This window comes from Sinocyclocheilus grahami, unplaced genomic scaffold (assembly GCF_001515645.1).
Source record: "Sinocyclocheilus grahami isolate Dianchi unplaced genomic scaffold, SAMN03320097.WGS_v1.1 scaffold888.1, whole genome shotgun sequence".
Classification (NCBI taxonomy): Eukaryota; Metazoa; Chordata; class Actinopteri; order Cypriniformes; family Cyprinidae; genus Sinocyclocheilus; species Sinocyclocheilus grahami.
The window spans coordinates 193,236-209,284 of NW_015506067.1; the positions used below are offsets into that span (position 1 = coordinate 193,236).

The 16,049-nt window shown below is 42.2% G+C and overlaps 1 long non-coding RNA gene across 1 annotated transcript; it reads left to right on the plus strand.

The window, feature by feature from the left end:
- Positions 1-2,444: 2,444 nt before the first annotated feature.
- LOC107563740 (uncharacterized) lies at positions 2,445-13,539 on the plus strand. The gene is made up of 3 exons (XR_001606137.1): positions 2,445-2,582; positions 4,299-4,577; positions 12,916-13,539. It is a non-coding gene; the product is annotated as an uncharacterized lncRNA (long non-coding RNA).
- Positions 13,540-16,049: the final 2,510 nt, after the last annotated feature.

A 16,049-nucleotide genomic window follows, 5' to 3' on the forward strand; every position in this document is an offset into this window, starting at 1 on the left:
CACACAACACTCAGCATACATTTACATAATTTACTTAAATCATTTTAAAGTTTAAAAAGTGAAAGGTATAAGATATACATTATTTTAATGATACAATAACTGACATGCATCAGATATATATAAAAAAGACCTTTACAACATGTTTGTAGAGGGGAAAGATGATATTTCTTATATTCAATCAAGTTGTGGATGAACACTCATCAGTGATTGCCCCACATTGTGGAATAGCTCATTTGACATAATCAAAAGACTGATTGAAACCAGACCTATCCTCAATGAAATCCTACAGGAGTTTAGGATTGACGCTCTTCTGACCAGTGAACGGACAAAACTAGAAAATCTCCTGAAAGTACTAGAACCATTTGCTACACACATGAGCTTCAGACCGATAGCCAGTCCCTATTTGAAGTATAGTGCCATCCCTGCAGAATCTGGAAGCACATCTGCAGGCTACCAACATGGAAAAACAGACCGTTCAAGTCCTTCTTAGGTCGATGCGGCAACACTTTGCAGGCATACTTGATCCTACACATGAAAAGTTTGATCCAGCAGCTGCAGCATCTCTTATGGACCCATCTGTCTCCCTAGCTCTTAAGATGCAGCAGAAATGGAGTATGCAGCAGCAGCCACAATGGAATATGATGCATGTGAAATACCATTAACTTCTGGAAGCACCAAAACAGTCCTTCAGAAGTACACATTCCTCACTACAAAGATCTTCAGTACTACTAACCAGGTGAATCCAGTTAATAACTCTGGCAAAGCAATGCATGAAATGTAAAAATACCTATGAAGTGAAGCATGACAACACTGGAGTCACTGGAGTAACTGTGTATCCAAAACCTGCACCTATTGCAAGGGATTTGGTCTGTGCCCCTGCATCTCAAGTCTTTGTAGAAAGAGTATTGTCTTTTTGTTGACTGATTTAATCTGGACTGAAAAGCAGAATGACCACCTCCCTGGAGCAAAGAGTCTTCTTATAAGTTAACAGACATTTCTGCAACTAAAATAAAATCAGAAAACGCCAACCACAATACATCTAATGCAAAATGCACATTTGGTGATTTTGAAGATTGTATTCTGGTTTGTTTGTGCTTAAGTAAAACTGAACACTTCACACACTTGACTTATTTGAAGATCATGTTCTAGTCTGTTAGTTCAAGTAATATTGTAAGTAACTTTGGAAGATTGTGTTCTAGTCTGTTCTTGCTAAAGTAATATTGAACACACTATATACATACAAACACACTGCACACACACTGTTCATTATTTAATCCCATTTTACAGCAGGTTGTGTTTGCTGTAGATGACTTGAAATGTTTATTGATGTACCAGTGATCACACTGCTGCTGCTACACTGTACACCTGAAAATATAAACTAGACATATTGAACAAGATTTCATCATTATTATGTGTGTTCATCTAATTTTTTCATAATTTAAATTAAGCACTTTTTTAATATAGATTTTTAGATGTGGCATAAAACAGTTGTCAGGCATTTGTGTGACGGTGCGTGTAAGTGTACTGTATTCCTGTCACATAAGGTCTCAGTCACTAGCTATGTTGCCATGATCCACCTATTTGATGTGAAATTTTGAAATATAGCATAAAAACGCAGGATGGAAACATCAAGATGTGCATACATACTCTAAAATGGGAACAAAAAACTTGTGCATTCAATTGAGGCAGATCATTGTTTATCTGGTATGAAGACATACGCATAAACCTTGATATGCAACAAAAAACTCATGTGACTTTGCCTCAACAGAGGATGTGATCGATAATTGGACTCATCATAGGGGTTGGTTGTAACATGTTTAATAAACTATTACAACTATCCCCAACTCAAACAGCCATAACATAGCAAACTGTCTTAGTATGTGGGTATCATAGTGTATGATATTGAGGACGTTACCACAGCTCTTTTCTGACCTGTCAAACTTGCAGTGTTACAACACTCCTCCATCTTCTCTTTGGTTTATCTGTGTTCTTTATGAATGCCTTTATCAATGTGCAGAACACTATAAAAATATATTTTCTGTCAGATTTTTTTTTTGATCCGAAGGCACAAATACATTTCTAATAACTTTACAAAAGATCAAAGCTATTAACGTCTTTTTTTCATTATGACACGAAATAATTCTGACTTTACAATAAACTGTCAAGTATACTTTCAAATGAGACATGCTTTTAGTGCAAAGGCTTCATGAGCTGTATCTGTTTTAGTTTGGGTATGCCATTTTTTGGGAATTTTTCAAAAGTGCGGGTGAAGGCAAACTGCTTAAATCTGTAGATCAGTGTGCTCTGTCTGCCTCTGTTCATCTGTCTTTTTCTTTTTCAGTTTTTTCACCTAGTTTTGCGATCATTCTACTGACTGGCATGACAGATGATATACAATGAATCTCCACTCCCCACTTTCTCTAGAAAAACTGTAACTGGTTTAACAGGTTTAGGTTCTGAAGAAAACTTCCCCCTCCACAGTCATTTATGAAAGTGTAGAGTTGAAAGGAGTTTTAAGACAACATCTGTTCAAGACAAGTTCTGTGGAGGAACAAGAAACATCTACATCATCATTACTCGTGGTTAGTAAATATTACTTCATAAAGTACTGATAGATATAAATTTCATTTCATTTAACTTTTGATTGCTAACAAAAAAAAACTTTTATTTGATGTTTTAAAGCAATTGTAGCAGATTTAAACAACAGCTTTCTGATCTCTCTTCTTAAATACACACAATCATCTCACAACCTTTATTTCAACTCATTTATTTTGATCATGCGAGTGTATTCATAATTCAGAAGGTTTAACATTCTGTGTCAAACCTTGGCTTGCACATCTGACTACCTCACTTGTGTCTGCCTTTTTGTGTGTGTCGGTGTCTGTATGTGACTTGTGTGAGAAATCGTTGACTGTTTAAAGGGCTCTTATTATGTTTTTTTCCCCCGTTTTTTTTACATGTTCAACATAGTGTGTGTTTGGGCATGAAGAAGCTCAGTAAATCTTCAAACTCAGTTTGAGTTCTTCTCAATTTCAGTGCGCACTGTTTCTGAACTCCCTGAATGTTCTCCGCCTCCATTGTAGTCTTGAGTTTTCCTTCTTTTGAGTTTCACGTGTTTTCTCCCCCGTAGACAAAACTTTATAAAAAAAACTCTTAGCACTTTGCTTTTCTTTACATAGTGTTTATTTGAATAAAATATCAAATGTGGGCTTTTTATTTGTTTTATATTAAGCCACATTAAGTGTGCTTTTCTATGGGTGAGAAACGCTTATCGTGCAATTCAGTTCATAATTTGGGCTTATCTGCTTGCATGTACACAGTACATATTTTTAATACATAATATAGCATATTTGTTTTTTTTATCATCTTCATTAAGCCGTGTTAAGCATTTTATGAACCACTGCAAGCTTCCTCAACACAGAGAAAAGGCAATACCCTGCAGGATTTTTGCCTATCCGTGCAGACCTCCTTCCTTACTACTATAAAGCTGTATTGTTTGTAAAGTGAGCGTTCTTTGATCAGTTTCTATATATAATTGAATCCCAATTTAAATATAATTTCATGCTACTAAGAGAAACAATGTGAAGTTGATTGTTTAGTCACTGGCTTGATTTATTGATGCATAAACAGCATTAAATGATCAGATAAAAAAATCTGAAGTTGAATAATTACACATCAGAAATCACAGATCAGGCATTGGAATGAACCCTGTTAGTTACATGATGTGGCGTTACTGTCGGATCTTTCTAGGTGCTGATCTTCTTCTGCAAGGGTGGTATTTAGCATTACTATGACATCATAATCGCACACTTTTCAAATCCAGTAGTTTTCTTGGTTTCAATAAAAGCTTGTTTTGAGTTCTGAAATATACAGAATATTTTGATAGTATAAAAACCTGTCAAAAGATGAAGAAAATTTTGAATGGCCAGTTCACGATCCCTTTAAAAGTCAGGATACTGAATAACAAGAGGATATCTGAGTTCAACAAATTAAAATAAAATAATAAATAAATAAAATTAATTGGGAAAAAGCATGTTTTTGCTTCAACTCAAAAAAGAGCATTTACATAATAATTTATCAGTATTTTGAGCTGAATCTTCACAGATATATTCTGACACCTGATACTTATATTACATCTTGTAAAAAGGAGTATTACAGGACTTCTTTAACAGATGAGTTTGACTCTGAGAGTCCTGATCTGATCACAGCTTCATTGCATAATCCAAATAACATTTGAGAGCTTGAGTCCACAAGTTAAGAGAGGAACTAATTCAGATCTTTTTCTTGTTGTCCTGCAGCTGTGAGTCGGTGAAGGACGATGGCATTTGTTGATGAGCTGCTTCTAAACTCACTGAAGGATCTGGGAAAAGAAGAGCTAAAGGCGTTTCAATGGCACTTAAAGAAAAATTATAAAGATATATCAAATTCTGAAATGGAGGATGCAGATAGGTTTAAAACAGTGGATATAGTGGTGAACTTTTTTGGAGAAGAAGAAGCAGTGAAGAACACGGTGGAAATCCTGAGGAAGATGAAAAAGAATAATCTGGCTAAGCAGCTGGAGGACAATCACAAGAAAGGTAACAGGTTAAAGTTAAATAAAATTTTGAATGTGTAGTTTAAAAAATAAATAATTTATAATAATAATAATAATAATAATTGACTTCTTTTAAATATATTTGTAGTATGAAAAAGGCCCAAGTTCTACTATTTTTCAATAACTGATGTCTCACAAAGAGAATGATTACAGTATGACAGTTTTGTCAGGAAATAGGCTGGATTCAGGTATGGGTACAATAGTGGCTTTATTGACAGAGTAATCCGAGATAGATGAGAGCGCTTTAGCGGACTGTTCGAGAGAACGTAGACCCTTCTACTACCCAGGTGGCTGGCTGACAATAGCTGGCAGGTCAGCAGAGACGAGGCAGCTCGCTAATCTGAGCGAGCGAGAGACAAAGTAATCCACTGGAGAGTCCGCGGAGACCCAGGGATGCCGGGTACCTGAGCGAACAGAGAGGTGCTGGAGAACTACTTGCAACTATGAGCACTGGAGCCTGAGCAAGACAAGACAGGACAGGTAAACAATCACGACTGAGGCAGTCAGAACAAAGGTATTAACCACAACAGTCTGACAAAAGACAGCAGAACACGGGGAGCTATAAAGAGAAGATAACGAGACAAACAAGAATCCGGTGTGAGAGAAGATGAGCAAATGAGCAGGGAACGGGGGGGGGGACACAACACGCGGACAGCGAGCACGTGGCGAGCTGTCAAAACAAAGCCACGTACACAACACATCACACGAACACAGAGACAGCAAAATACAGGTGATCAGACCCGAGACCCGACAGTACCCCCCTCCCAGGAGTGCCACCAGGCGCCCCACGAGGAGGCGAGTCTTGTCACCGACGGAAGTCCTCAATCAACGAACGGTCAAAAATGTCCCGGAACAGCACCCAGCATCTCTCCTCTGGACCATAGCCCTCCCAGTCGACGAGATACTGAAACCCTCTGCTGCGGCGCCACTCGTCGAGAAGTCTCCTAACCGTATAGGTAGGGGAGCCATCCACAAGGCAAGGGGGTGGGGGGACGGGACGATCGCCAGCAGGGTTAAGAGGAGAAGAAAACACAGGTTTAACCCTAGAGACATGAAACAGGGTGAACCCGACCAAGAGCGGGAAGGAGCTTGAGCCTGACAGCCACCGGATTAACCACCTTGGTGACACAGTATGGCCAAATGAATCTGGGTGCCAGCTTACGAGAAGGCGCCCAGAGAGGCAGATCCTTGATAGGAAGTCATACCCATTGGCCACACACATAGGTCGGGGGAGAGAACCGGCAGCGATCGGCTGCTACTTTGGTTCGTCCAGAGGTTTGGACCAAAACCTCCCTGACTCTCTCCTAGGTGCGAAGGCAGCTCTGAACGAAAGCCAGGGCAGACGGAACCGCAGCATCGGGTTCCTGTGATGGGAACAGAGGCGGTTTATAACCCACAGAACACTCAAAAGGGGACATACCTGAAGCCGCTACCGGAAGGGAGTTACGAGCTTACTCAATCCAAGAGAGCTGTTGGGACCAGGAACTCGGATTATTGGATGTCAGACAATGGAGCATTCTTTCAAGATCCTGGTTGACCTGCTCGCACTGCCCATTGGTCTGAGGATGGAAACCAGAAGACAGACTCGCAGAGGCCCAGATCCGTCTACAAAATTCTTTCCAAAACCGGGAGGCAAACTGAGGACCCCTATCTGAAACCACATCAACCGGCAAACCATGGAGACGGAAGACGTGATCCACCATCAGTTGGGCTGTCTCCCGGGCGGAGGGCAATTTGGGCAGGGGAATGAAATGAACCACTTTGGAAAAGCGATCCACCACCGAGAGAATAACTGCATTACCCTTCGAGGGGGGAAGCCCAGAGATGAAATCAAGGGCGATGTGTGACCATGGACGGGAAGGAATGGGAAGAGGACGAAACAGACCATCAGGCGGGCGATTCACAGGCTTACATTGGGCGCAAGTGGGGCAGGCCAACATGAACTGTCTGACATCCGCGGCCAGTGTGGGCCACCAGAAATGCTGACGGATGGCAAACAACGTTCCCCGAATCCCTGGATGGCAGACCAGCCTGGACCCTTGTCCGGTCTCCTCTACTCACCGTTCGATACCCCAGGAGAGAGCCCCGACCACCACCCCTTTATTGGGGCCCCGAACAGACGCGAGAGAGCATCGGGCTTGACATTCTTGGACCACGGCCGGTATGAGAGTGTGAAGTTGAACCTGCCAAAGGAGAGTGCCCAGCGGGCCTGGCGCGAGCTCAGCCTCTTGGCCGAACGGATATACTCGAGATTCCTGTGATCTGTCCAGACCAAAAAGGGGTGCGCTGACCCCTCCAACCAATGACGCCACTCGCCCAAGGCCAATCTCACCGCCAACAATTCTCTATTGCCAATGTCGTAGTTACGTTCTGCAGGGCTGAGATGGCGAGAGAAGAATGCACATGGGCGCGGAGGGAACTCTGAGATAGAACTGCACCAACCCCGACGTCCGATGCGTCAACCTCGACAATGAACTGGGACTCAGGATCTGAAACCAACAGAAGAGGTGCAGAGACAAAACGGGACTTTAAGGTATCAAAGGCTACCTGAGCATCCTGGTTCCACCTGAAGGACACCTTGGTTGGAGGTTAACGCTTTGAGCGGTGCAGCGATCTGACCAAAACTCCTGATGAACCGCCGATAAAAGTTGGCGAAACCCAGGAAATGCTGCAGAGCTTTACGGGAGTCAGGGACGGGCCACTTAGCGACAGCCTCTATCTTAGCAGGGTCGGGTTTGATCCCCCTGGAAGAGATGATGTGGCCAAGGAACGTAACAGACTCTGCGTGGAATTCGCATTTATCCACCTTGACAAACAACTGGTTCTCTAACAGATGCTGGAGGACCCATCTAATGTGCTGGGTGTGTAATTGGAGAGAGGGGGAGAAAATAAGAATATCATCCAAATACACAAAGACAAATTGATTAATCATGTCACTCGCTATTGACGAGACCCTGGAAAACGGACGGATTATTGGTAAGACCAAACGGAAGAACCAGATACTCGTAGTGTCCCGAGGGAGTGTTGAATGCCGTCTTCCACTCATCCCCCTCCCGAATGCGTACCAGATGGTAGGCGTTGCGGAGGTCTAATTTGGTGAAGACCCGAGCTCCCTGCAACAATTCAAAAGTAGAAGACATTAAAGGTAGGGGGTACCTGTTCCTTACCGTAATGTCATTCAAACCTCTATAATCAATACAAGGACGTAGGGAGCCATCCTTCTTCTGAACGAAGAAAAACCCCGCGCCGGCGGAAGAGGAGGAATGGCAAATGAGCCCAGCCTGTAGTGATTCACGTATATACTTGTCCATGGCCTCTTTTTCAGGACCGGAAAGGGAATACAAACAACCCTTAGGCAGAGATGTACCTGGGAGAAGGTCTATGGCACAGTCGTAGGGACGATGCGGAGGAAGCGAGGTGGCCCGGGACTTACTGAAAACCGCACGAAGGTCGCAGTACTCTGCCGGGATGCCGGTCAGGTCAGGAGGATCCACCTGTGAAACACAAGACACAGAGACAGGAGAAAAGGCAGGACCTAAACATGACACATGACAGGACTGGCTCCAGGCTAAAATAGAGTTATTGACACAGTCAATCTGCGGGTTGAGCTGTAGCAACCACGGATGTCCTAATATTAACGGAGCCTTAGGGGAGTCAATAATTAATAGTTCAAATTAAAGTTCAATTCAAGTTTATTTGTACAGCACTTTTCACGATACAAATCATTGCAAAGCAACTTTACAGCAAATTAAGTTTCTACAATATTAAGTAGTAGCTTATCAGTGGTGACTGTCAGTTAATGTGCATATGGCAGAAATGTACGGAAAAATCAATTAAAGACGTAATCAAACAGACGATGAACACTATTAACAGCAATTATTATCTAATGCAATCAAACTTATAGCAAAATGTGGTAGTTCTGTATGTTGTTTCAGGGTTGGCATCATCTGAGGTCCTCTGAGGGGTTGGCATCATCTCCTCTCAGGTGTTCTGGATCCAGACTGAAGCTTGTGTAAATCCTAGTTACCACGGGATGTCAATAGTTCAATCTCCTCACAATGGTTAACAGAAAGTAAAAAGCTTACATGAGATGTGACGTGAGTAATGGTGGTAAGGGGATTTCCCGCAAGCAACCATGCCGTAATGGGCTCGTCGAGGGGGATGGTAGGAATGCTCCACTCGTGAGCCAAGGCTGAATCTAGGAAATTCCCCTCAGCTCCCGAATCCAGAAGGGCGTGACCAATGTGTGAACTCCCCTGGAAAGAGAGTCGAAAGGATAGCTGAGTGCGTGTAGCTGGAGAGTTGGAACAAGGAAAAGCGCCCACCATGACACTCCGTTTCACTGGTGGGCCTTGGCTTTTAACGGGCATTGAAGGACGAAATGGCCAGCCTTGCCACAGTATAGGCAAAATCCTTGGGTTAGGCGCTCCAGCTTCTGCTGCGGCATAAGCCGGAGATGACCCAGCTGCATGGGAAAAGAAAAGGACTCCAGGTGGCGCCACAGAGCAGTAGATTGATAGCGTTGACTGTGGCGGTTGAGACTACCCTTCATACGGAGAGCGAGATTGATTAAATTATCCAGCTCCCGGGGAAGGTCCACAGCAGCTAACTTGTCAGCGATCGCATGATCCAGCCCCTCGAGGAAGCGAGTGCGCAGCACGCCCTCATTCCAGCCGCAAGCAGCGGCTAGAGTCTGGAACTGTATTGCGTAATCGGTGACAGAGCTCTGAGACAGACACGACAACTGAGCCGCCGCCACCTCATCTCCCTGGGCTGATCGGTCGAACAGCCTCGCCATTTCCTGGTGAAAATCCTCAAAAGCCGCACAACAGGGAGCCTGAGAGTTCCATACAGCAATTCCCCATTCGCGTGCACGGCCCGTGAGAAGTGTGAGAACGTATGCCACTTTAGCCTCCTCAGTGGCGTAACGTCAAGGCTGTAGTGAAAACACCAGAGTGCACTGGGAGAGAAAGGCTTGGCAGGCATTCGGATCGCCATCATAAATCGGCGGATTGTTGGCATGAGGTTTGGGCTCAAGAGGAATACCAGCGTGGAGGGCGGGACCCCGGATTGCAGTCTCCCGCTGAAGATCGTCGACCCGCATGAGGAGCTCAGCAACTCGGGCATTAAGAGTGTCCACCTCATGAGCTGTGGTGTTGAGTTTGTTAGAATGCTGGCCTAGCAACACTCTCTGTTGAACGAGAGCGCAATGAGGCGGATCTGGTTCCGCTGAATCCATCGTTTGGTCAGACTGTTCTGTCAGGAAATAGGCTGGATTCAGATGCAGGTACAATAGTGCCATCATGAACATCACTGTAACGACAGTGGAGTCATTCAGATTCCTGGGCACCACTATCTCTCAGGACCTGAAGTGGGACATTCACATTGGTTGTTAAAAAAACCCAGCAGAGGTTGTACTTCCTTCACCAGCTGAGGAAGTTCAACCTGCCACAGGAACTGCTGAAACACTACTCCGCCATCACTGAATCCGTCCTCTGCACTTCTATAACTGTCTGGTTCAGCTCAGCTACCAAATCTGACCTCAGAAGACTACAGAGGGTAGTCCGGACTGCTGAGTGAATCATTGGTACAACCCTCCCCACTCTCCAAGAAATGTACTCATCCAGAGTGAGCAAAAGGGCTGGCAAAATCACTTTGGACCCCTCACATCCAGCACACTCCCTCTTTGAACTGTTGCCATCTGATTGACGCTACAGAGCACTGAGCACCAGAATGACCAGGCACAGAAACAAATTCTTCCCTCAGGCAATCCATCTCATCGGAGACACAACACACGGACAAGTTTACAGAATAAGTGAATAACTGCTGGTTTTCTGGTCAAACCTTCCTCTTTGCTTTGCAGATGTGTTTGTGTGGTTTATTGTTACTGTATTTTCGTTCTCTTTCTCCCTCACACACAGCTCAGGCTGAGGGCAGTACTGAAGATCCTGAGCTTGTTGGAGCCAGTTCAAAACCAATGGGGCTTAAATAATGATCACTATCTGTAGAGAAATGTCCAGAGAGCTAGAGGACATCTCTCTCTTGCATACCTTCTCAGATTTGTAGGTTGGCTAGTCTCTTTTTCAGTAGCAGCTACTTTTTTCACCCCTTCCTTGAAAGTCTGAACAGCACGTTCAGCTAGGCCATTTGAAGAAGGATGGTAAGGAGCTGACGTTACGTACTAAATGCCATTTTTCTTCATGAAGGTTTTGAATTCTTCACTTGAAAAGCATGTTCCGTTGTCTGGCACTTGCATTTTAGGCAGTCCCTGTGTACTGAAACACATTCTCAGTTTCTCAAAGGTACTTTCCAGGTTTGTGCACAATTTTGTATTGATATGCTAGTAACATCACAGCCTACCTTCGCACTCTGGGTGATCCTGTTTGAGGAACTGCTTTCGTTTCATTGAAAAGGTTAATCAAGGGCTTATGATCAGTGCAAATTGCAAATGCACATCTTTTGATAATCTTTGGATGCCAAAATCTTTGGATTTTTCCATGTCCACTGAACATCTTTTCTCATCAACAGAGGCAGGAGGCTAGTAGAGTTGCCAGATTTGGAATTAACTTATTATAATAGTTTATCAACCCCAGGTATGCTTTAAGCTCTGTGACATTCCACGGTTCAGGCGCTTCTTCAATGACTTTCACTTTCGTTCTTGTAGGATGCAGACCCTGTGCACCTACTTTGTGGCCTAAGTATTCCACCTTATCCACCAGGAACAGTAAACGTCTCTGAATCCGATTGTCATCAATGGCACAAACAAGACAATCCTTCAGCATTTGGTCTAAAATTGCTCCATTATTGCAGTCTTGTGCTAAACGATTCAACTCAGCTTCATACTCTGTCACGGTTTCTGTCAGCTTCTTCGTTCTCAAATCAAAATGAAATCTCGGTACAATCTCACTTGGTTGAGGATTAAAATAATTTTTGAGCATTGTTACCAGCTGTTGACAAGTCTTTTTACTTGGTTTTGTGTCACACTATAAGTCTGTGGTCTCACAACACTTAAGAGAATAGTTATTTGCTTACTCTCATCTTCAATTCCATTAGCTACAAAGAAATTGCTCTAGTATTTCAGAATACTCTTCTCATGTTTGGGCTTGGGCTTTTGCAATAAATGTTGATAGTTTTTACCATGGCAAGCACTCACATTTTCTTCAGAAAATTTACAAATCTAGTTATTAATTACTATAGATTCCATATGAACTTTAGCGCATAATTCATCCTGCGCCATTTGTCGCAAGCCTATGAATGAGGTGTAAAATCCCCCGGCTTGTTAAAGAGAGGTGTACTATGGCATTAAGCAATCAGGTGTAAGATGTTCGCACAGCAGGTGAAAATCGGGCGAAAAGACTTAAAATTGGATGGTGTTATGGGGCTGACAAGACGTGAGACGTGCGGATCCATAAGCAAGTTTTATTTAAAGCAGAGGAGGTCAGAAACACAGGCAGGGTCGAAACAGTGGCAAACAGGTATATGGCGGGCAAGACACAAGAATAATCCTAGGGCTAGCAAAGGTCCATGAATGCCGAACAGAATCAAAAGGGGCAAGACTAAAGGGAGAAATCCAGGAAAACAGGCGAAGATCAAAACTGAGAAAACAGACAAGGCAAGGCAAAACTAGGCTAGGAGGCTAACGGGGCTCTGTAGAGTAGCTATCAAATGATAGGCGCTAAACAATACTCGGCCAAGGGAAGGGATCAGAGTGAGTGTTAAATAGTGAGTGAGTGATATGAAACAGCTGTGTGCAATCAGTGAACCAGCTGTGTGCAATCAGTGCAATGAATGATGGGATATGTAGTCCGGGGTGATATGCCACAGTGTGTAGTGCGAGAGTCAATGAAATGGGAAGGGTGACCTCTGATGGCTAGCAGATGGAAGTTCATGGACCGGATTCGTGACAGATAGAAATTTGCATCATAGAAACTTGGGTGTGGGATCATTTCACAACACAACATGAATACATAATGAACAAGCCATATGTCTGCACCAGAACATAATAGAGCCATAAGGATGGGCTCTTGTTATTAGGGTGGTTATCTAGATTGTAAATGTAACTATTATAACTCTGTAGCCACACCCTAACAACCATTTAGAGGACCCTGAATAGCAACATGAAGAGAACATATATCTGAGCCAGACAACATCATACTGATATAGAGGTTGGCTTTCTTGCAATCACATACAGTCTCCTAGCAACTGCCGAAAACTGATTCATGATTTTGATATCTCACCTGAAATCTTGAGAGTATATGGGTCTGAGAGTATTTCTGTGAGTAACTAAACAATCTCCACTCTCTGTTGTCATCTTTATTCAGGAGTGATGTAGTGCTGGAGTCCTGGAGTTGATATCTGGAATCTGATATCGACAGTTTAACACCAGCCTGATTGACCCAGAACAGCTGAATTCCCTCAGAACGGATCCAATCATCACAAGAGACTCTAGCATATGATTACAACTGATAGGAGAGAGTCACAGAGCGGCCTGCACTGATCTCAGTCTGTGAGGATGAGGATGATGATGAAGAGAATGGAACACAAAATAACACACAAATCATAGACTTTTCAATCATAATGAGAGTTTAAATTAAGAAATTGCCCTTTTTAAATTGATTACATAATTGTAAAATTAGCATTATCAGAGCATCAGTTCCTTGTTTTGGTCTTGTCCATTCAAATCTGTCCATTGTTGGCAGAAGTATAAACCTATAGTATTCCTTTGTGATGTTTTTCATGTTCAGAAAGCAGTCAGACCCCAGATTCAGTCTCATGTCTCTCTGTGTCATTCTTCTTATATTAATCAATGAAAACATAAAGCATACCAGACTCCTAATATGGAAATAATTTTAGCATCAGTATGTTCTGTATGTAACACAATAATAAACTGAGCATGTTCAAATGAACTCTTTCCCAGACTGTATAGGCTATATTATTATTAGTTTCACGGGATGCTGTTACATTCTAGAAATATAATCATTGAATTATTAATGATAAAATTGGTTAACCTGAAGGTTTCAACCATCCATGATTCACATAGTAAACAAATTCGTTTTTAAAATATTTTGACATGATTAACATCAATTCCAGCTTGCTCAAATAAAAAGTATTTGCACACACTACATGAGCATCTAAGTGTTTCTACACATGAATTATAACATGCTGATTTTCTCTCTCCAGATATGAGAAAATAGATCAGTCTCAGAGTCCTTTATTAACACTACAAACACCAAATACTATAGCACATTTCCTCTTTAATTCCCTGATAATTCTCAGTTGGTTGGATTTGTGCACTGGGACACAGGCTGTGCTGTTTAAAGCTCTTCAGAGATGCTTTTAAAGGCATCTACTTTGAATTTAGTATTTTATTAACACCTTGGTATGTCGTTATGAAAGTCAGTAAAATATTTTGAGCCAGCACTACCATTTGGTCAAAAAATATGTTGAAATTTCCAAAAATGCTGACAGCTTTTAATTTTCCCTATTGTAATAAAAATGGTCTTGATAGATTGCTCGAGTCAAACAGAGTACATTAATACCAATGAAGCCATACATTTCTTAAATTATTTTTCGAACTCCTCCTAGACTGTTGGTCTGAATTTCATCAAATTCAATTCAGAACATCTTTAGACCATGCCAGCACAAAATTATGGGTTTACCAAACTGTTATAATTTAACACAGCAACAAATTTGATGGCATGATGCCAAAACGATTTTATCTCTGCAGCGCTTTTCCATATTGATGCCAAACATTTGGCCTGTCCCAACTGTTACTCTTGCACAATCACTAAGCACAGTTACACAGAGACTAGTTTATCTCTCAATGACATTGATTAGTTGATTCAGGGGCATTTAATTAGAGTTTTAAAAAGTGGCTCTCCAGATTCAGTAATGAGGAAACTGATGTAGCCAAAGCACATTCATTTCTGCATGTTTGCACAGACTAGTGGTTCCCAAATCTGTTCCTGGAGCCTCCCCAACAATGCACATGCTGAATGTCTCCTTTGACACCAAATTTGTTTAAATTCTAACTAGTTAACTATAAATTAAACAAACAAAATTTTTCTTCAAAGGGCACTCTCTTTATAGCGCAACTGAACGAGCTCATTCGTGCGAAAAACCCTGATATAGGCTAATCAATGACTAACCATATATTGCACATTGAATATCTTATTTACATGTGTGTTTGCTTTTTTTCCTTGCTATACTGGGGAGATCTGCGAGTGTGTAGAACTCATAAACTTGCAAAGACATCACAGATTATTTTGACAGTTGACTGGAAGTGACTGAGCTGGCTTATCTAAAACCAGAAAGTAGCTTCAGTTATTTTCTTATAATTTTGTAGGGGAATTTACAGTTAAAACCCAAGGACCAGGTGTTGAAATGAAGACCAGGAGTCAAAGATGCAATTGAAGAAAAATTTACTGAAGAAAATAGTTTGCAGTTTCATCAGCAGAAGCCAGCTTCAATACTTGGGATGGAGTTCATAGGCCGCTCTGCGTACAACTCAAAATCACCAACAATTATACCCTGACAGAGGATGCTAATTGCATCAATGCATAAGTAAGCAAAATTCTGATTGGTTCCAAAACCTAGATAAACTTAGTTTCCACATATGGACGTAAACGCTTCAAGCATATCTCCAAATTATTATTGCAGGCGTCAGCAAATGAAGAAGAAGACACCTCAGCTCGGGTCAGGATGGCGGCAGGAGACAGTCTTCTCATTTAACACAGAGAATAGATGCCGACACACACATATACACACCGAGCCCTTATCTGCATCTGCAAGGTTTTCTAGCTTCTAGCGAGTATCTTATCAGTATGGTTGGTTACACACATACTATGCAGCCAACAATCTTGGAGAATAGAAATACAGGATCGATTTTTAATATCTGTTATTCAACATCTAAATGTCACAGTTCTCTTCGTCTAAATGTCACAGCTCACATAGATGGTAGGTCAGCCTGACCCCCTTTCCATGGCCTTGTGACCCTAAGGAAAGAAATACACACCTGTTACTCTGATCACTTCTAAAAAGGATACTGTATATGCACACTTCAATCTATACTAATATAGATGGCTCTACTTTTTAAGTCAATCATCAGGCAATCTTTTCTTAAGGTGTGTGTTTAGCCCCATTGTACAGACTTTATTTGATTTATTTTATTGCACTAATTCTGGATGTACTGGTGCTCATTATGTGTGTGTATGTGTAATGCATTTATCCCCTTGGGGCTTGCCGTAGATAGGCAATGGGTCATGTGCACTTTCCGCTCTAGAGTGTCACAGGTTTTTAAGTTCGCTCTGGTGTATGTGTCAGAGAATAAAAAGTTAAGAAGAGTTCAGACGCTCTCATTTTTATTGTTTTCTTATTCCTGAGTGTTTAGGCGAACCCTGCACGAACGCTCGGTCACACACACACTCACACACACACACACACACACACACACATA